This window comes from Bubalus bubalis, chromosome 24, assembly GCF_019923935.1.
Source record: "Bubalus bubalis isolate 160015118507 breed Murrah chromosome 24, NDDB_SH_1, whole genome shotgun sequence".
Taxonomy (NCBI): Eukaryota; Metazoa; Chordata; class Mammalia; order Artiodactyla; family Bovidae; genus Bubalus; species Bubalus bubalis.
Window position 1 is genome coordinate 1 of NC_059180.1, and position 20,743 is coordinate 20,743.

At 42.9% G+C, this 20,743-nt stretch overlaps 1 long non-coding RNA gene across 1 annotated transcript; it reads left to right on the forward strand.

The window, feature by feature from the left end:
• Positions 1–2,512: 2,512 nt before the first annotated feature.
• LOC123465340 lies at positions 2,513–5,027 on the forward strand. The gene is made up of 2 exons (XR_006640566.1): positions 2,513–4,268; positions 4,787–5,027. It is a non-coding gene; the product is annotated as an uncharacterized LOC123465340 (long non-coding RNA).
• Positions 5,028–20,743: the final 15,716 nt, after the last annotated feature.

A 20,743-nucleotide genomic window follows, 5' to 3' on the forward strand; every position in this document is an offset into this window, starting at 1 on the left:
CTGGAGTGGGTCGCCATTGCCTTCTCCGCTTAAGTGTCCTAGTCTCAGCCTAACGCAAGTGGTGCTGGCTGACCCCTTGCAATGCAAATAGTAGCTGCTAAATGCACTTACTGATCTGGATTTTTAAATCTTCATAAACATCATAATGGATGGATAATATTGAGTTAGGAACATGTGTGACATTGTTAACGATTTCTTTAGTATTTATACATTAAATGTAGGGCTCCTTATAACTCTTCCATTTTAAAACTAAAGCTATTAAAGGAGGGGAAAGAAGCTCAAGAAGCAAGTGATATACAAATATATACATATATATATAATTATTGGCTACTTTGCATTGTTATAGGCAGAAACCAATACAAAATGGTAAAACAATTTTCCACCAATTAAAATTTAAAAGAATACTATAGCTATTCAAATGCCTTTTGTATGCAAAGACATATTGCCACATTAATTTTTTCACTTTTTTAGTAGAATTTTAAAAAATTGCTTTCTACAAACATCCATTTATGTATGTGTGTATTGCACACTAGCCTTCATTTAATTTCCATATTTTGAAAAACATTTAATGTAGAAGAAATTCTTTTTTTGCTTGTGAGACCAAATGTTTTATGTTTTTGTGTTTTTATTCATTATGGAATCTCACCTGTGTGTCCTCAGATTGATATTCGATAAAGACTTAAAGGGATCATGAAGCAGTTGTGGAACTTTTTCTCTGAGTAGCTCCCTCCTTTTTGACGCTCTGCCACACAGATTACAGCCTCCCAGGCCTCCCAGCTCACCAGTGTTCTCAATTCAGATTTTTGCCAGGATGTTTATGGTTCCTCTGCCTGCAGCTGCAGCGTGAAAACCCCCTGAAGGCAGAGAGCTGCGGAGTCATCAGGTTGATGTGTGTGCTCACCTTCACTCAAGGAACCTAGCCCTGGAACCCTAACACTGCCCGCTGTTCAGGGTCTGAGAACCGGTTCCTATTTTGTTCAGCTTTCTAATTCCCAATAGTAGGTGAGGAAGTCTAGATGCTGTTCCTCTTATCGTTGCAGGAAGGGGAACGCTTTCCAGGGCCCTAGAGTGGGCTCACACGTGCTGACAAAGCAAGAGACTTGATTGGGAAGGGCAGGCAGGAGGACAGCAGCAGGGTGAGGAAGCCCAGGGGACTTCTCTGCCACGTGATGTGCAGTCTCAGGTTTTATGGTGATGGGGTTGGTTTCCAGGTTGCCTCTGGCCAAGCATTCTGACTCAAGGTTCATTTCATGGATTTTGTTCAGCTTTCTAATTACCAGTAGTAGGTGAGGAAGTCCAGACACTCCTTCTTGTATTTAGATGCAGAAATCATATTTTATTTTAGAGAAAATTATACTTTTGAATCAATAATTTTAAATCACCTAACCACACAGGCTTGAAGGTGTCTTTTGTTTCATATTCGTTGTTTTGCTCATGAACATGTTAAAATGAAATATCAGGAGACACACTTAGATGGCTTCCCCCCTCCACCCCGCCCCCCCCAGAAGAACTTTATGCCAATAAATCCTGGGTAAGGTCTTAGGAGTCTCTGAGTCTGAATCCTTAAGGTATATCAAGTCACTGAGGCCATTTTTGCTCCTGTTTTCATAAGATCTGTTGGTCTAATAAGTCACACTAAATTTTCCCACAGTTTATATTGTGGAGAATTTTTTTCACCATTGAATCCCAGTGTCCATCTTCTTTTTCAGTCACTAGCAGTTCATTCTGCTCTAAAGTGTGCAGTTCACTATCTCTGGATTGGCTTGAGGTGACCACTTGTGGGACACTTGGTAGCTAGCTCACTTCTCATTTCTAATCCATGAATTTGAATTAAAGGGACCTTAAGGCTCTTGTATTCATTACTCAATAAATACTTATCAACTGAGAATTGTAATCACTGGAGGCACATTAATAAATGAACAGACAGGGACCCTGACCTCATGTGACTTTCTAGAGTACACAGACTCTTATAAATAAAAATTTTAATTGGGGAAAACATTTTGATTAGCATTATAAAGAAAAAACTGAGCTTTCCAGATGACTCAGTGGTAAAGAATCCACCTGCCAAGCAGGAGACATGGGTATAATCTCTGGATCAGGAAAATCCCCTGGAGAAGAAAATGGCAACCCACTCCAGGATTCCTGCCTGGGAAATCCCATGGACAGAGGAGCCCGGCAGGCTGCAGTCCCTGGGGTCGCAGGAGTCAGATGTGACTTAGTGACTAAACAACCACACTGATGGAAAATATCAGGATCATGAGGGATGGTAAAGGGGAAGCACCAGCATTAGACAGGCTGGTCCAAGAATGCCCATCCGAGAGGTTAATATCTGAGCTGCCATCCAGATGAGCAGAAAAGAGCAGCCACTTTAAGCTCTAGGACAACAGCTTTCTAGGAGAGGGAACAGCAGGGACAAGGGCCCTGAGATGGGCACCAACTTGGAGGGTGGAAACATATGGTGGCTGAGTTGACATGATTGAGAGCACACGTGGTGAAGGGAAGGGGTCGGGGCGGGGCGGGGGGCGGAGTCAGTGCCAGCTCAGTGCTGCCAGGCCCTGATCCCGGGATTTGATCCTGCTCTGAATACTTCTCACATAAATACAGCACATTGATGCCACGTGCCCACACAGATGGATGACGCAGGGCCCTGGCAGTCAGACAGAGTGCATGCAGTAGTCAAGGCACCAGCAAGATCACAGGATCTGAGATCAGCAGGAACCTTGATGGCACCACAGAGCCTATTTTAAACTCAGGAGACTGAGGAGCAATTTTTGTAGTCTTGGCCAGTATGGACCAAAATAAATTTATTTCTACAGTTTGCAGAACTGTTGCCTCAAAAAAATGTTGGGCTTTTTATGAAGTTTATGTAGAAAGGAAACATAGAACCCATGCCTAGAAATCCTACTTCCATGGGAGAAAGCCCACCAGGGAAACTGCTTGGAAAGTTTAAGGAATGTGACTTTTAAATTATAAAAGAGAAAGACACTAAATTACAAGAAAAGTTCAGAGACAGAAGGGGTTGATCCAAAGCCGGCAGGCTTTGTCCTGGTGAAAAACCCAGCACACAGCACACTTCCTCACGTTGCTGGGTTTATTCCTCCCATGCTTTCCCATGGACTGTAGCCCACCAGGCTCCTCTGTGCATGGAATTCTCCAGGCAAGAATACTGGAGTGGGTTGCCATTTTCTTCTCCAGGGGGTCTTCCTGACCCAGGGATCAAACCCGTGCCTCTGGTATTGCAGGCAGATTCTTTACGACCCGAACCACCAGGGAAGCCATTGCACTTTACATGGTGCCAATTTAAAATTCAGTTTAAGTAATTTTTTTCAGGTTAAGTAATTCCTAAGACCCAAATAGCTCCCCCTTGATGTTATCTGCCCAGTGGCGCATGTAGTCTGCAAGAACCCCTCTTCCCTGAAGCCCTCCAGTCAGCAGCCTTTTCCACACGTGTCTCCCAGCACATCTGTCCGCCGGTGTCGTGGGCTCTCTGCCCGACTCTGCACAGAACTGCTGCTGATGGCATCTCTTCTAGGCAGGGAGTCATTCTGTCAGCCATCACCTAAACGTCAACGTCCTCCCATCTGAGATTGTATTTCTATGTCCCTTAAAAGAGCATTTTAACAAAATCTCGATTTGAACATGAATAGGTTTTACCTACTGATTTTATCAGTTTTTCATTGTATCCTATGGTCTGATTGTGCCCTTACCCTCTCATGAAGCAACTTGCCAGGACTTATGAATGACTTCTGATCGCTTTTCCATTTACATCCACCCTTCTGTGGCACATGCTTCTGTGACACGTCCTTATTGCCATGACGCTCTCTCCTTCCTTTTGGAATGCCTGCTGTTGCCTTCCTGCCTCTCTGCTGCATCCTGTCCCCGTGTGTGTCTCTCCCTGGCACTCACAGCAGGTTCACAGCAGACTCACTCACATGCTGTTCCCTTTGGAGTCCCCGCCTCCCATTTTAGCTGTGCTATTTGGATACAAATTCCCAAGTACAAATTCTCCAACCAAGACTCCTGCTCCCACATCTGGGCTCTGTAGAATCTTCACCTGAGAAATTACCATGGATCAAACCTAATATACCTTTCTTTCTCCCCATTTACACCCCTTATGGACCCTCCCTCTCTCCTGGGCACCAGGCTTCCTGGTTCAGATCATCCATGACCCATTTCTCTACACTCAAGGAGTTATCTGGCCATGTTGGCTCCAGCTCTAATGGAGTGAGTTGAGCAGTGATGGACCCAGAGAAGAGTGGAGACAACAGGTACGTACCCGGTGAGGTTGTAACTGCACTGAGAATAAAGGGCAGTGTTGATGAAAGGGAAGATTATAGAGGGTTTCTGAATGTTAGAAAGCACTGGAAAGCAGTTTTAAACACAGGTGGGGGAGTGGTGTGATGAAGTTGCAGCTTAAAGAGAAAGGCTCATTGCTGGCTCAGAAGGTTCTTACTGGTAGCAACTTATCAAATGCTCTCTCAGTTACAAATACTCCAGGTTACAAATCCTTTAGAAATATATCCTACACTTGCTCGCAGCAGAAGAGCACAGGTCACAGTTCTCCATTGCAGCATTGCTCGTAATATAAACAGAGTGTTGCATATCAGTGTTCATCCCAATGTGGATGGGCAAGAAGTATTATACTACTACATCATCCACTCAGTGCACTGCTCTGCAGGAAATTATGTCCTGATAGAGGACAACTTCCAAGGCATTGTCAAATGAATAAAAGCAACATGTAACAAAACACCATGCTTAATATACCACTATGTATGTTTTGAATTAGGGCATGAAGAAGGGATATATTTTCATGTTTGCTTACAAGGAACTCTAGAAGGATCCGTAAGAAACAAAATGCTACCTGTGGAGGCAGATGGCCCTGGACACACAGGCTAAACGACAGGAGGCACAGATTAAGGCAAAGTGTATTTTCAGCATCTTGAATCATGTACCTGTATTATAACCTCTTTGGAATTTTCAATAAATTGAATTTTTAAAAACCTCCAAAGAATAAAATGCATTTTACTCTTTTTATTTTACTATATTATTTTACTGTTTTTACCAACTGAATGACTTTCTGGTTGTTTTACCATGGTTGTTGTTTGGCTTCTCTAAAAAATCTATTCATGAGTCTTTTCTGGTGGTTTTGACGTTTTTATTTTAACTTTGGTAAGAAACAAAGAAAAAGATTTTTCTCAACACCCTAGGTAATTTGTCCTTTTCTTTTTTCCTCCTTTTGGATACTTTATATACTTTGTGGGTTTTGGCACTATTTTCATAACTTTTATTTGCAAGAAAGAGGATAAAGCTATGCTAGTTTGCTAGGGTTGCCAGAATAGAATATCACAGACTGAGGCTTAAACAACAGAATTTCACCAGGTTATCCCATCTCACAGCGCTCAGCTGCTCAGAGCTCTCCCTTACTGTGCTATTTTGTCTTATCAGCAGTTATGTTTCCTCTTTGTTGCTGATTTTAGTTGTCTTTTTTCTTAGTCAGTATATCTAAAGATTTGTTACTTTTGTTGACCTGTTTGAAGTAACTTTTGTTTAAAATTGATTTCTTTGGTTTTCCTCTTCTGTACATTTATCTGAGAGCTAAATTCTACTGTTTTCACTCCTTCTTCTAGCTTTGAGTTTGGTCTGCTCTCCCTTTTCTGCCTAGGTGTAAAGATAGGTTGCTTATTGAGCTTTCTTTTTAATGTATGCATTCACAGCTTTACATTTCATTGTTGGTGATGTTTTTGCAGAATCCCATACATGTTGGTATGCTCTGTTTATATTTTGATTAGTCTCCAGGTGTTTTCTAAGTCCCTTTTTTTAAATTATTTTTCAGCCTGCTGGTTATTGAAGAGTGTGTTTAATCTTCACATACTTGTGGATTTTCCCACTTTTCCTTCTACTATTGATTTTTCGTTTCATTGCATTGTGACAGGAAAAAGTTCCTTTGTATGATTTGAGTCTATTTAGAGTAGACTTATTTTCTGGCCTAACATATGGTCAATTTTGGAGAATGTTCCCCGTGCACTTGTGAAAAGTATGGAATCTGTCTCTGCCCGGGTCACACGGTGCCCTAGCTGCACGGTTCTCAGGGGTCACCTATCACTGTCAGGCATGACTGTTGGGTCGGTCGGCCATTTCCGTGTATTAGTCACACGGGGAGATCACTGGGACAAAAGGGACACCTTTCTGTCAGCCGGTGACTCTCAGTACCCCATTCTATGGCAGATAGGCTACGAGTGAGCTCTGGTGCATCCCGGGAGCCTCTCTCAGACTCACCCCTTGGCTACATTCTCAGAAACTGGAAAATTTAGCCCTGCAAAAGGCCTGGCCCAAATACAAACTCAGTTCAGTTCAGTTACTCAGTCGTGTCCAGTTCTTTGTGACCCCATGGACTGCAGCACACCAGGCCTCCCTGTCCATCACCAACTCCCGGAGCTTACTCAAACTCATGTCCATTGAGTTGGTGATGCCATCCAACCATCTCATCCTCTGTTGTCCCCTTCTCCTCCTGCCCTCAATCTCTCCCAGCATCAGGGGCTTTTCACATCAGGTGGCCAAAGTATTGGAATTTCAGCTTCAACATCAGTCCTTCCAATGAACACCCAGGACTGATCTCCCTTAGAATGGACTGGTTGGATCTCCTTGCAGTCCAAGGGACTCTCAAGAGTCTTCTCCAACACCACAGTTCAAAAGCATCAATTCTTCAGGTGCTCAGCTTTCTTTATAGTCCAACTCGATGTTCGCTCTTGCCATCTCCTGTTTGACCACTTCAAATGTACCTTGAGTCATGGACCTGACATTCCAGGTTCCTCTGCAATATTGCTCTTTACAGCATCGAACCTTGCTTCTAAGACCATTCCCATCCACAACTGGGTGTTGTTTTTGCTTTGGCTCCATCCCTTCATTCTTTGCAGAGTTATTTCTCCACTGATCTCCAGTAGCATATTGGGCACCTACCGACCTGGGGAGTTCATCTTTCAGTGTCCTATCTTTTTGCCTTTTCATACTGTTCATGGGGTTCTCGAGGCAAGAATACTGAAGTGGTTTGCCATTCCCTTCTCCAGTGGACCACATTCTGTCAGACCTCTCCACCATGACCCGTCCATCTTGGGTGGCCCCACAGGGCATGGCTTAGTTTCATTGAGTTAGACAAACTGTGGTCCGTGTGATCAGATTGGCTAGCTGTCTGTGATTGTGGTTTCCGTCTGTCTGCCCTCTGATGCCCTATCTCAGTGCCTGCCGTCTTACTTGGGTTTCTCTTACCTTGGACGTGGGGTGTCTCTTCACGGCAGCTCCAGCAAAGCACAGCCGCTGCTCCTTACCTCGGACGTGAGGTAGCTCCTCTCAGCTGTCACCCCTGACCTTGGACATGCTGTAGCTCCTCCTGGACGCACTCCTGCGCCATGGGGGACCCCAAAAAAATGGCGTCTGAAAGGCACACTAGCTTTTGCCAAAAGCAGTGAGAGAACTCAGAATCTCCTTACGTTCAGTACTTCGGGGCCCTCAGTCGGAATCCGGGTCTCAGGGACTCATGCCGCATGTCTCCTTGTTGCCTCCCTGTCTCCTGTCCCCTCTGTCTCTCTCCATCAGGTTTCCTAGACGACCCCTACTCGACCTTTCATGCCCACATGATCTCTTGGAAAGGATTCTGAGGTTCCCTTTGGTCCAGGTCTTTCTCCTATATTCAAAAGCCTGAAGGATCAAAAGCTCTCCTAACATTCTGAAGATCCCCTTCTAACTATGCTTATCTCTCAGGTGGGGAGGGAACCAAGCTTCCCCCACCCCTGAACATCCCAAACAATTCCCTTGTAACTACTCCTGTTTCTCAGGGTGGGGAAGGACCAAGCTTCCCCCACTCCTGCAAATTCCCTTAACCCTTCAGATCCTTCTGATGGGACAAAGACCTCCCTTCCCACCAGAGGGACAATCCACGATTTTTATCAGCTGATCTGCCCCTGATATCAGAGTCAATTTGAGCACTATTTGACCTATAATTTAGGTATAAAACTATGACTACAGAAAGGAAAGGTGACTTTCTGACACAGGATGGCCATGATATTCTTTAGACTTTGGAGAAAACTGGTTAAACTGAAAAAAATTTTTCTTGGAAACTGCAAAACAAGGTCTTTTTGCATATGCAATTACAAACAACAAGTTTGTTAAAAAAGACTGCCTAAGGAAAAGCTTGAAGTTAACCCTTTTCATGTCCCTGAAATACACAGCCCACTTTGCCTGAGACCTCAGCCTTGGGCAAATTAGAACTTCAAGAAAATGGGTGGCGGGGGGGTGGGGGGGGTCATCAAAGAGACATTTTAAATGTCAAGTGGAAAACTATGAGATTTCTGTCTGTCTGTCTCGATTTATGTATGTCTCAATATGTGTCTTTTGTTTGTTTGTTTGTTTTAATAATATTGCCAAAATGGTAAATGAGTTCTAATTTAATTGGCCTAAAGAAAAGTTGAAGAATAAAAATTCTTAAAGTAAGGGTTGGAGGTAGTTGGTTGGTTTATTTCACTTAGCGGCTCTCTAGTTGTTCCACCACCACTTGTTGAAAAGCCTATCCTTTCAGGATGCTGGTTGAAAGTCAGCTGGCCATAGATTTGAGGGTCACATTTTCCTGGTGGCTCCGATGGTAAAGAGTCTGCCTATAATGCAGGAGACCCAGGTTCAATCCCTGGGTCGGGAAGATCTCCTGGAGCAGGAAATGGCAACCAACTCCAGTATTCTTGCCTGGAAAATCCCATGGACAGAGGAGCCTGTTAGACTACAGTCCATGGGGTCGAAAAGAGTTGGACACGACTGAGCGACTTCACTTCACTTCACTTCAAAGAAAAATAAGTACTTACAAATCAGACAATTCTAAATACAAGAGAAATTAACCTAAATGAATATCAGATTCACATGAACTGGGAAATATTCAATATGAAATATCTAGTATTAATGTTTGTTTGCTAATCTAATATAGACATGTCTAAGAGTCATTAACATTAAGCTTAATATTTTCATTGTGCCTAGGTTTATTATAAGTTAAATATTGTTATATCTGTTACAAGTTTGTCAACAAGGAAAGTACCTCTAGAAAAAAAAAAAGCTCATAAAAAATGTAAGTGAGATATGAACTTTTAGATAAACTATTAAGAATGATTATATTTTAGGAATGCCTGTCTAAAGTAGTCTCTCCAGATTGGGGTAACTTGAATTTCTAGGGAGGTGCTAAACTAAGTGACAGGAGCTTATTGAATAGCTGGTCACTTCCAAATAAGGTTCTGAAACATTCATTACTGAACACTAACTTCCTCTTAGAGAGAAACTAGAGGGTTTTGGACTATTAGTGAATAATGTTTGATGCCATCCTGAGATGTTCTCTAGAATTTTCTTTAGAAATTATCACTGGTAATTATGTTCGCCCATCTATAGAATGCTAATATAAAATAGGTCAGTTCTTGGTTGCTTAAGGAAAGTAGGATGTGTGTTTTCAGTAAAAAAGATATGAGACATGAAATTACATTTTATGAAGGGAGAAGGAAGTGGGTCTGACTTACAGGTGGCTGTTTCAGGATGGGAGAACAAAGTAATGGGTACAGAACGTGATGAGAAGCTTTTATGGGAAGTGGACCCCAAGGGAAGAGTTTTGTGCATAAATACAAGTTTTCTTGAGATGTTGAACTGCTTTTGATAATGGATTTTAAGTTTCTTTATCTCTTAAGTGATCTATGTTTACCTTTGAAATCTTTTGTTACCTTTGGCTAAGTGAGTAACTACTGTTTCATAGCGACTTATATGATCCTATCCGACTGAGTGTTATAAACCCGTTTGATATTTATTGAAAACATTTCCTAAATCATTTGACTTCTGGCTAACTTTGGGGTGCTTCAGAGGGCCCCTGAGACATCCCAAAGAGAGATATTAAACTACCTGAGTTCATTTGACATGTTAAATTACATGGGAAGTGTTGTTGGAGGAGTGGTGAATCTTGTCAGGTTATAGTGTATGGTTGATGTTACTAATATAGATATCCTAGAAATTATGTGAAATTCATGAGAATCTGATATGTCCTGGTAAAATGTTGTCAGTTATAATTCTAGTTATCATATTAAAGTGTTACATATCACAGGAATGACCAGGCTACTTTGTCAATTGCAATTTAATCAGATTTTAAACATGCCTTCTATGGTCTCATTCTGATTCCTTTGCAAGAATACTGCTACTTGAAGATTTATGGAAGACTTCTAAGATTCACAGATAAACACATTTTTTTGTTTGTTATCTGGTAAGCTAGTACCAGACTGGGATTTAGTCTACTCTCTATCACGATGGTGTGATCACTCATCTAGAGCCAGACATCCTGGAATGTGAAGTCAAGTGGGCCTTAGAAAGCATCACTATGAACAAAGCTAGTGGAGGTGATGGAATTCCAGTTGAGCTATTTCAATCCTGAAAGATGATGCTGTGAAAGTGCTGCACTCAATATGCCAGCAAATTTGGAAAACTCAGCAGTGGCCACAGGACTGGAAAAGGTCAGTTTTCATTCCAATCCCAAAGAAAGGCAATGCCAAAGAATGCTCAAATGACCGCACAATTGCACTCATCTCACACGCTAGTAAAGTAATGCTCAAAATTCTCCAAGCCAGGCTTCAGCAATACGTGAACCGTGAACTTCCTGATGTTCAAGCTGGTTTTAGAAAAGGCAGAGGAACCAGAGATCAAATTGCCAACATCCACTGGATCATGGAAAAAGCAAGAGAGTTCCAGAAAAACATCTATTTCTGCTTTATTGACTATGCCAAAGCCTTTGACTGTGTGGATCACAACAAACTGTGGAAAATTCTGAAAGAGGTGGGAATACCAGACCACCTGACTTGCCTCTTGAGATATCTGTATGCAGGTCAGGAAGCAACAGTTAAAACTGGACATGAAACAACAGACTGGTTCCAAATAGGAAAAGGAGTATGTCAAGGCTGTATATTGTCACCCTGCTTATTTAACTTATATGCAGAGTACATCATGAGAAAACGCTGGACTGGAAGAAACACAAGCTGGAATCAAGATTGCTGGGAGAAATATCAATAACCTCAGATATGCAGATGACACCACCCTTATGGCAGAAAGTGAAGAGGAACTCAAAAGCCTCTTGATGAAAGTGAAAGTGGACAGTGAAAAGCTTAAAGCTCAACATTCAGAAAACGAAGATCATGGCATCCGGTCCCATCACTTCATGGGAAATAGATGGGGAAACAGTGGAAACAGTGTCAGACTTTATTTTTGGGGGCTCCAAAATCACTGCAGATGGTGACTGCAGCCATGAAATTAAAGATGCTTACTCCTTGGAAGGAAAGTTATGACCAACCTAGATAGCATATTCAAAAGCAGAGACATTACTTTGCCAACAAAGGTCCGTCTAGTCAAGGCTATGGTTTTTCCTGTGGTCATGTATGGATGTGAGAGTTGGACTGTGAAGAAGGCTGAGCTCAGAAGAATTGATGCTTTTGAACTGTGGTGTTGGAGAAGACTCTTGAGAGTCCCTTGGACTGCAAGGAGATCCAACCAGTCCATTCTGAAGGAGATCAGCCCTGGGATTTCTTTGGAAGGAATGATGCTAAAGCTGAAACTCCAGTCCTTTGGCCACCTCATGAGAAGAGTTGACTCATTGGAAAAGACTCTGATGCTGGGAGGGATTGGGGGCAGGAGGAGAAGGGGACGACAGAGGATGAGATGGCTGGATGGCATCACTGACTCGATGGACGTGAGTCTGAGTGAACTCCAGGAGTTGGTGATGGACAGGGAGGCCTGGTGTGCTGCGATTCATGGGGTCGCAAAGAGTCGGACATGACTGAGCAACTGAACTGACTGAACTGACTATGTTAAGAGAACAAAGTTTTCTTAGAATGAGGCTTTCAAAAACAGATTATGAATTTCTTTGCCTTTAAGTGATTTATATTTGTTTTTAACATCTTTTGTTACTTTGGTAAATAAATAAGCATTATTTAAGATTATGGAACATGTAAAAGCTCATTCTGCTTCCACAAAAAAATAACCCCTCACTGTTAGACTTTTGCTATTCTGATGTTCTTAAAACATGGCAACAGTCTACTCCTAAACTGGGGAATTAAAAATGCATGAACAGTAGCTGTAAATCAAGGAGTCAGGGCTATGGGAAATCCAAGGCAGCCGCATGGCTTTTCCCGGCTCCTTGACAAACCTCATTTTTATTTGATGGGTTAAAGCCTTCCCTGGCTTCAGGGCTAATGCCCTCACAATGACAAAAAATATATATTTCACTTAATATTAAGTTCTAGTTTTGTTCGTTAAGGTCTGTGTTTACCACGACTCACTTCTGAGATCATTCCTTGTTGTTACGTTATATTGCTAAAAGGTTTAATTAATTAAGTTATTTAAAAGGACGCTGTAAGTTTGTTTCTAAACCTTATCTCAGTAACCAATCTTTGGATAAAGGTCAGATCCTCCATGATGTACAACCAGGAGATTAACAACTGGCTATAATCACTTAACTGTGTCAGATGACCTGGGGTATACTGGGCTCTCTACCTAATGAAAGTTCTTGACTTAAATTCTTGCTTGTGACCTTACTAATACCTGCTAGCTATATTATTTTCCATGTTGCTTGTTTCAGAAGATTGTTTCTTACATTACTAAATGTGTGACTGATGTGATAAAATGCTGATATGCAGTTCCTTATGCTTTTGAACTGTGGTGTTGGAGAAGACTCTTGAGAGCTCCCTTGGACTGCAAGGAGATCCAACCAGTCCATTCTAAAGGAGATCAGTCCTGGGTGTTCTTTGGAAGGAATGATGCTAAAGCTGAAACTCCAGCACTTTGGCCACGTCATGCGAAGAGTTGACTCATTGGAAAAGACTCTGATGCTGGGAGGGATTGGGGGCAGGAGGAGAAGGGCACGACAGAGGATGAGATGGCTGGATAGCATCACCACCTCGATGAGTTTTCGTGAACTCCGGGAGTTGGTGATGGACAGGGAGGGCTGGCGTGCTGCGATTCATGGGGTTGCAAAGAGTCAGACAGGACTGAGTGACTGAACTGAACTGAACTGATGAGATCAATGAATGTAATAATGTAACTCTAGATATGCAAAGAAGCAACAAGAGGGAATATTCTCCTGGGCCAAGAGGCTAGTAAGACAGGTATGGTCCTGAGACTTTTGCTACTTGCAAGGTCTGGTCTAGTAACACACACAATGGCCTGTCAATGGAATCTTCATTAGACCTGGGACACAAGGGTCCTGAAATGCCCCCAAAGCATGGTCAAATATGTGGTTATGAAGGGACCCTGCTGGCTGGAAGTTGGCACTTGCCAGCTGTCTCTACAAAGATTACATCGTGACCACTGCAAGCTGCTGACCTTGAAAGGAGTTCAGGGTGGAGATCAGATATAAGGCACTCTGTGCTCTGGGAAAAACCCAGAAGAACCGGCCTTCAGAGAACCGGATGTTTTCAGGTAAAGGTTTTTATGAGCCCAGCTTCTCGCCTCTTCTTGCACCTAGAGAAACACTAATGGCATGATCCAGTGTCTAGTCCTGGTTCTCCTGTCTAGCTCCTCGGGAGCTTTTCTGCTTCTCTCAATCTTTGGGCCATGTATCTTTAACTTTCTTGTTAAGTTGGCTTCTTCTAGAATACAACAAACCTCCAAGTGATAGTTTGACAACAATATTCCCTGGCCAACACCCAGACAACGCTGAAACAAGTTGCCTTATCGTTCCATGGGCTCTCATCTCCTTCTGTAAATGCATCCTGGCAGAGAGCAGGCAAAGGGAACCTAGAACCCCACAACGGCCCTGCAGCCTGAAGAAGCCAGAGCAGTCATCGCCCCTTTCCCCTGAGACCGGGTTCCCAAATGCCTGAGAAGGGAAATAGGTAGATCGTTAGACGTGAGCAGCATATCAAAAGGGGCCAAAGAATTGGCCCTAAAAATAGAGAGGGAGGAAGGTGGAGACCCAAGGACAGAAGAGCAGAGAAAACCAAGGGGGAACAGAATACAGGAATGAGAACCAGACCCTGATCGTCCTTCCCTCCCCCATGGTGTAACTACTAACGGATTTCAGGTGCTCCTGAGCAGTACAACCTGTCTCCCCTCCTAGCCCATAGGGAGAGGGTCTTTGCCTTACTCTCCGCACCCCCTTCTCATCCAATCAGCAATGACCCGCAAGACCCCTATCCTGCTCCCTATACCCTGGGTATAAAATTGGACTAAGGGCCCCTGTTCAAAGATGGTTCTCTCTTGATCTGGCCCGCTGTTCTAATAGCGTCTCCCACACTAAGAAACTTTATTTCCCTCTCACTCTGTCTCATGTCAGGAAATTCTTTTTCAACCAGAGCCCAGACCACGACAATTTTCCTTACTGTTGTTACAAAATGCTGATTAAATTTTCCTATCTAAAATAGGAATGTCTGATTTACTTAGAGGGATGACTATAACTGACACAGGAAATCCCACGAGACTATCAGGGGATTTCTCAAAAGAAAAGTACAGGCCAGGAGAGAGTAAAATGAATATTCAAAGGGTAGAGCAAAAAAAAATTGCCAACCAGGAAAATTCTATTCACCAAAGTTATCCTTCAAATATGAAGGGAAAATAAAGGCTTTCCTAAAGAAAAGCTGAGGGAGTTCATCACCACCAGACCTGTCTTGCAAAGAATGCTGAAGAAGTTCAAGCAGAATAAAAAAGACACAAAGTAACACATGAACACACACAAAAGTATATAACACACTAGGTCAGGTAAAAATGTATAGTCAGATTTAGTTAATTCCAGTTACTTAGAAGAATGGTATATTAACAACTTCAAGTATAAAGGTTCAAGGAAAGGATGACTAAAAGTAACTACAGCTAATACACCTTATCACCAAACACACAGCATCAAAGAGAACCAGAACATCAGAACATTGCAGAGGAAGAGTTAAATGGTGGAGCCACTTCAGTGGCTAAAAAAGCCAGGTTGCAATCAGCACAAGACAAACTGTTTTAGGTATAAGATTTTAATGTAAGCTCCATGGTAACCACAGTAAAAATCTAGAGTAGATGCAAGAAATATAGAAAGGGGAAACAAGACCACGATGAAAAGCCACCAATTTACAAAAGTAGGCAGAAACAAAGGGAAAGGGAATCAATGGAGACAAAAAACAACCAGAAAGCAATCACTCAGATGGCAGGAGTCAGCTCTTACAATCAATACCCAGTCTAAATGCAAAGAGAGTGGGTTCACCAATAAGAAGACACAGATGCTTAAAAAAAAAAAAAAAAAAAGACCCAACTATATGCTGTCTACAAGAAACTCACTTCAGCTTTAAGGATACACAGAGGCTCAAAGTGAGGGGATAGATAAACGTATTTGACAGGAATGAAAACAGAAAGAAAGGGGGCATAGTAATTCTTATATCAGACAAAATAGACTTTAAGAAAAAACGATAACAAACATCAAAGGAGGCCATTGTATGACAAAGGGTTAATACATCAAAAAGTATACACACACACACACACACACACACACACACACACATATGCAAAGATATAAAACAACATTGGATCACCTAGGTATTTTAAGCAAATAATAACAGATCTATAGGGGAAAAAAATAGACAACATTACAACCAGAAAAGACTCATGAATAGACATTTTAGCGAAGCCAACCCGTGTGTGACCAGATGACAGACTCAGCGGGCTCATTAGGCACTTGTAATCATTCTGTCTGAGTAGCTCTCTTTTTGATGCCCTGCCCCACACATATCACCTGCTGCACCTCCCTGGCTCACCTGTGTTCTCTGATCAGGGCTTTGCTGGGCTGCATCTGGGTTCCCCTCCCTGTACCTGCAGCATGGAAATTGCCTGAAGGCAGACAGCCGGGAGTCATCAGATGGATTTGTGTATCCATCTTCACTCTAGGAACTTAGTCCTGCATGGCCACTGTCCAGGATCTGAAAACAGTTGTTCCCAGTATTTTGTTCAGCTTTCTAATTACCAGTGCCAGGTGAGGACGTTCAGATACTGTTCCTCTTAAAGCTGGAAGTGGAAGTCACATTTTATTTTTACAGACACTCTTTGAATCAGTAATTCTAAATCAGTTAACCATATATGTTTGAAAGTATCTTTTGCTTCATTTTCTGTGTTTTGCTCTTGCAAATGTAAAAACAAAACCAAATATCAAGAGACACACTAAAACAGGTTTTGTTTTCTGTTTTTCCTGGTTGAACTTTATGCCAACAAATCCTAGGTAAGGACTTAGGAAGCTGCAACTCCAGGGTGGCAAGAATAAAGCAGCAGCATGCACCTCCTGCAGCATGGCAAAAAAAAGGCTCTCTGGTACCATTAAGATCCCTGTTGATTGCAGATCCTGTGATCTTGCTGGTGCCTTGACTTACTGCATATTGTCACCCTGCTTATTTAACTTATATGCAGAGTACATCATGAGAAATGCTGGGCTGGAGGAACCAGAGATCAAATTGCCAACATCCACTGGATCATCAAAAAAGCAAGAGAGTTCCAGAAAAACATCTATTTCTGCTTTATTGACTATGCCAAAGCCTTTGACTGTGTGGATCACAACAAACTGTGGAAAATTCTGAAAGAGGTGGGAATACCAGACCACCTGACCTGCCTCTTGAGAAACCTGTAGGAAGCAACAGTTAAAACTGGACATGGAACAACAATACATGGTTCCAAATAGGAAAAGGAGTACATCAAGGCTGGTGGTTTGGATGTTTTTATTTTAACTTTGGTAAGAAACAAAGAAAAAGCTACTCCCGCCTTTGACTCACAGCTGCCGGGTAGACGATGAGACCCCCGGCCAGTACCCTGTGGAGCACTCACCCAGCTCACGCCGCCTCCCTACCAGACCAGGGCCCTGTGGTGCAGGCTGGGCGGTCGCCTCTGGTTGTGTTCCCAGCCCCTGGTGAGGCTTCTGGTGCCCAGGAGGGGCTCAGGGCACGTCAGCAGAGAGGACAGGGGCAGGCTGAAGGCCATGAGGGTCGGTGTCCAAGGAGAGTCAACAGTGGCTGTGGCAGGGCCACCTCTGCAGACCTTTGTCCCCACCCAGTGACCACGGCAGGTGTTTACTGAGTTGAGGAAGGGGAACGAACTGCAGCTAAAGCAGACAGTCTTGGCCGCCGGGCACCACGTCCGCTCCCACTACAACCATCTCTGTCTCGAGCACTCGGCCCGGGCCCAGCACTGCCCGACGGTCAGCAGAACATACCAACACCCTAGGTAGTTCGTCCTTTTCTTTTTTCCTCCTTTCGGATACTTTATATACTTTGTGGGTTTGGCACTATTTTCATAACTTTTATTTGCAAGAAAGAGGATAAAGCTATGCTAGTTTGCTAGGGTTGCCAGAATAAAATACCACAGACTGAGGCTTAAATAACAGAATTTCATCAGGTTATCCCATCTCACAGCGCTCAGCTGCTCAGAGCTCTCCCTTACTGTGCTGTTTTCTCATATCAGCAGTTATGTTTCCTCTTTGTTGCCGATTTTAGTTGTCTTTTTTCTTAGTCAGTATAGCTAAGGATTTGTTACTTTTGTTGACCTGTTTGAAGTAACTTTTGTTTAAAATTGAATCTTGTCAGGTTATAGTGTATGGTTAATGTTACTAATATAGAAATTATGTGACAACATTTTACCAGGACATATCAGATTTTCATGAATTTCACATTTCCTGGTTGAACTTTATGCCAACAAATCCTAGGTATGGACTTAGGAAGCTGCAGTAATGTATTGGATTCTGGAAAAACATCACCAACAATGAAATGTAAAGCTGTTAATGCATACATTAAAAAGAAAGCTCAAATAAGCAACCTATCTTTACCCTAGGCAGAAAAGGGAGCGCAGACCAAACTCAAAGCTAGAAGAAGGAATGAAAATAGTAAAGATTAGCTCTCAGATAAATATACAGAAGAGGAAAACCAAAGAAATCATTTGACGTCTAGCTAACTTTGGGGTGCTTCAGAGGGCCCCTGAGACATCCCAAAGAGAGATATCAAACTACCCGAGTTCACTGGACATGTTAAATTACATGGGACGTGTTGTCAGAAAGAGTGATGACTCTTCTCAAGTTATATTGTGTGGTTGACAATACTAATATAGATATCCTAGAAATTCTGTGACATTCATGAAAGTCGGATATGTTCTGGTAACATGCTGTCGGTTAGAGTGCTCGTTATCGTATCCAGTGTTTCAGGTCACAGCAGTGGCCAGATCACTTTGCCAATTTCAATTCAATCAGGTTTAAGCACGCCGTCTATGGCTTCACACTGGTGCCTTTGCAAAAATACTGCTCCTTCAAGATATATGGAAAGGACTTTTCTAAGCTTACCCATAAACAATTTTTTTGTTTGTTTGTTATCTGGTAAGCTGGTCAGACTGGAATTTAGTCTACTCTCTAGGTTAAGAGAACACAGTTTGCTTAGAATGAAGCTTGCCATCACAGATTATGAATTTCTTTACCTTTCAGTGATTTATATTTGTTTTTATAATTTTTTTTTTACTTCAGTAAAGTAAATAAGCATTATTTAAGATTATGGTACATGTAGGATGGACCAAGCTTTCCCCACTCCTGCAAATTCCCTTAACCCCTCAGATTCTTCTGATGGGACCAAGGTCTCACTTCCCTCCAGAGGGACAATCCAAGCTTTTTATCAGCTGATCTGCCCCTGATATCAGAGTCAATTGGAGCATTATTTGGTCCATAATTTAGGCATGAAACTATGAGTACATAAAGGAAACATGACTTTTTGATGCAGGATGGCCATGATATTCGTTGGATTTCAGAGAAAATTGGTTAAAATGAAACTTTTTTTTTCTTGGAAACTGCAAAGCTGGTTCTTTTAGCATTTGCGATTGAAAACGTCTAGGTTGTAAGGTCAGTTTTCATTCCAGTCCCAAAAAAGGGCAATGACAAAGAATGTTCAAACTGCCTCACAGTTGCACTCATCTCACACGCTAGTAAAGTAATGCTCAAAATTCTCCAAGCCAGGCTTCAACAATACGTGAACCATGAACTTCCAGATGTTCAAGCTGGATTTAGAAAAGGCAGAAGAACCACAGATCAAATTGCCAACATCCACTGGATCAAGGAAAAAGCAAGAGAGTTGCAGAGAAACATCTATTTCTGCTTTATTGACCATGCCAAAGCCTTTGACTGTGTGGATCACAATAAAGTGGGGAAAATTCTGAAAGAGATGGGAATACCAGACCACCTGACCTGCCTCTTGAGAAATCTGTATGCAGGTCAGGAAGCAACAGTTAGAACTGGACATGGAACAACAGACTGGTTCCAAATAGGAAAAGGAATATGTCAAGGCTGTATATTGTCACCCTGCTTATTTAACTTACATGCAGAGTACATCGTGAGAAACGCTGGGTTGGATGAAGCACAAGCTGGAATCAAGATTGCCCAGAGAAATATCAATAACCTCAGATATGCAGATGACACCACTCTTATGGCAGAAAGGGAAGAACTAAAGAGCCTCTTGATGAAAGTGAAAAAAGGAGAGTGTAAGAGCTACCTTAAAGCTCAACATTCAGAAAACTAAGATCATGGCATCTGGCCTCATCACTTCATGGCAAATAGATGGGAAAACAGTGGAAACAGCGGCAGACTTTATTTTGGGGGGCTCAGAAATCACTGCAGATGGTGACTGCAGCCATGAAATTAAAAGAGGCTTGCTACTGCTGCTGCTAAGTCACTTCAGTCGTGTCCAACTCTGTGCGACCCCATAGATGGCAGCCCACCAGGCTCCCCTGTCCCTTGGATTCTTTAGACAAGAACACTGGAGTGGGTTTCCACGTCCTTGTCCAATGCATGAAAGTGAAAAGTGAAAGTGAAGTCACTCAGTCTTGTCCGACTCTTAGCGACCCCATGGACTGCAGTCTACCAGGCTCATCCATCCATGGGATTTTCCAGGCAAGAGTACTGGAGTGGGTTGGCATTGCCTTCTCTGAAAAGACGCTTATGACTTGGAAAGAAAGTGATGACCAAACTAGACAGCATGCTAAATAGCAGAGACGTTACTTTGCCAACAAAGATCTGTCTAGTCAAGGCTATGGTTTATCCATGTGTCATGTATGGATGTGAAAGTTGGACTATAAAGAAAGTTGACCGCCTAAGATTTGATGCTTTTGAACTGTGGAGACCCAACCACTCCATCTTAAAGGAAATCAAGCCTGAATATACATTGGAAGGACAAATATGAACCTGAAACTCCAATACTTTGGCCACTTGATGCAAAGAGCTTACTCATTTGGAGGTCACTTTGATTTGCCTGTGAGTGTGGGAGCCCAGCCTAGGTGCAGGGCCTCAGGGGCAATTGCTACTGAATAATGACATTAAAGCAAGTGCATTCCAGCCCTGTGTGACTCTCAGCACACAAGAGACTGGGAAAGCTATCTATCTTGGAGGAAGGAAAGGCAGGCGAGAGAATGTGTTTTCAGGGCTCTCCTCGCAGCTGGGGTTTGGCTCCTCAGGTCAGCCCACCAAGCCTGCTCCCAGGGCCTCAGTTCCCAGGTCAGGGCCGTGTGCCGCCTACACCTTCCGAGCCTTGCAAACACATTTCTAGGTGAGCGCAGCACTGCCCGTGGGGAAGGAGGCTTCGGGAGCGTATCAGCACCACAGCGGGGCGCCATGCTGGGGTCACCCAGCCGAGGGCACCTGGCACCTCCCATGGGCGTGCCATGCTGGGGTCACCCAGCCGAGGGCACCTGGCACCTCCCATGGGCGTGCCAT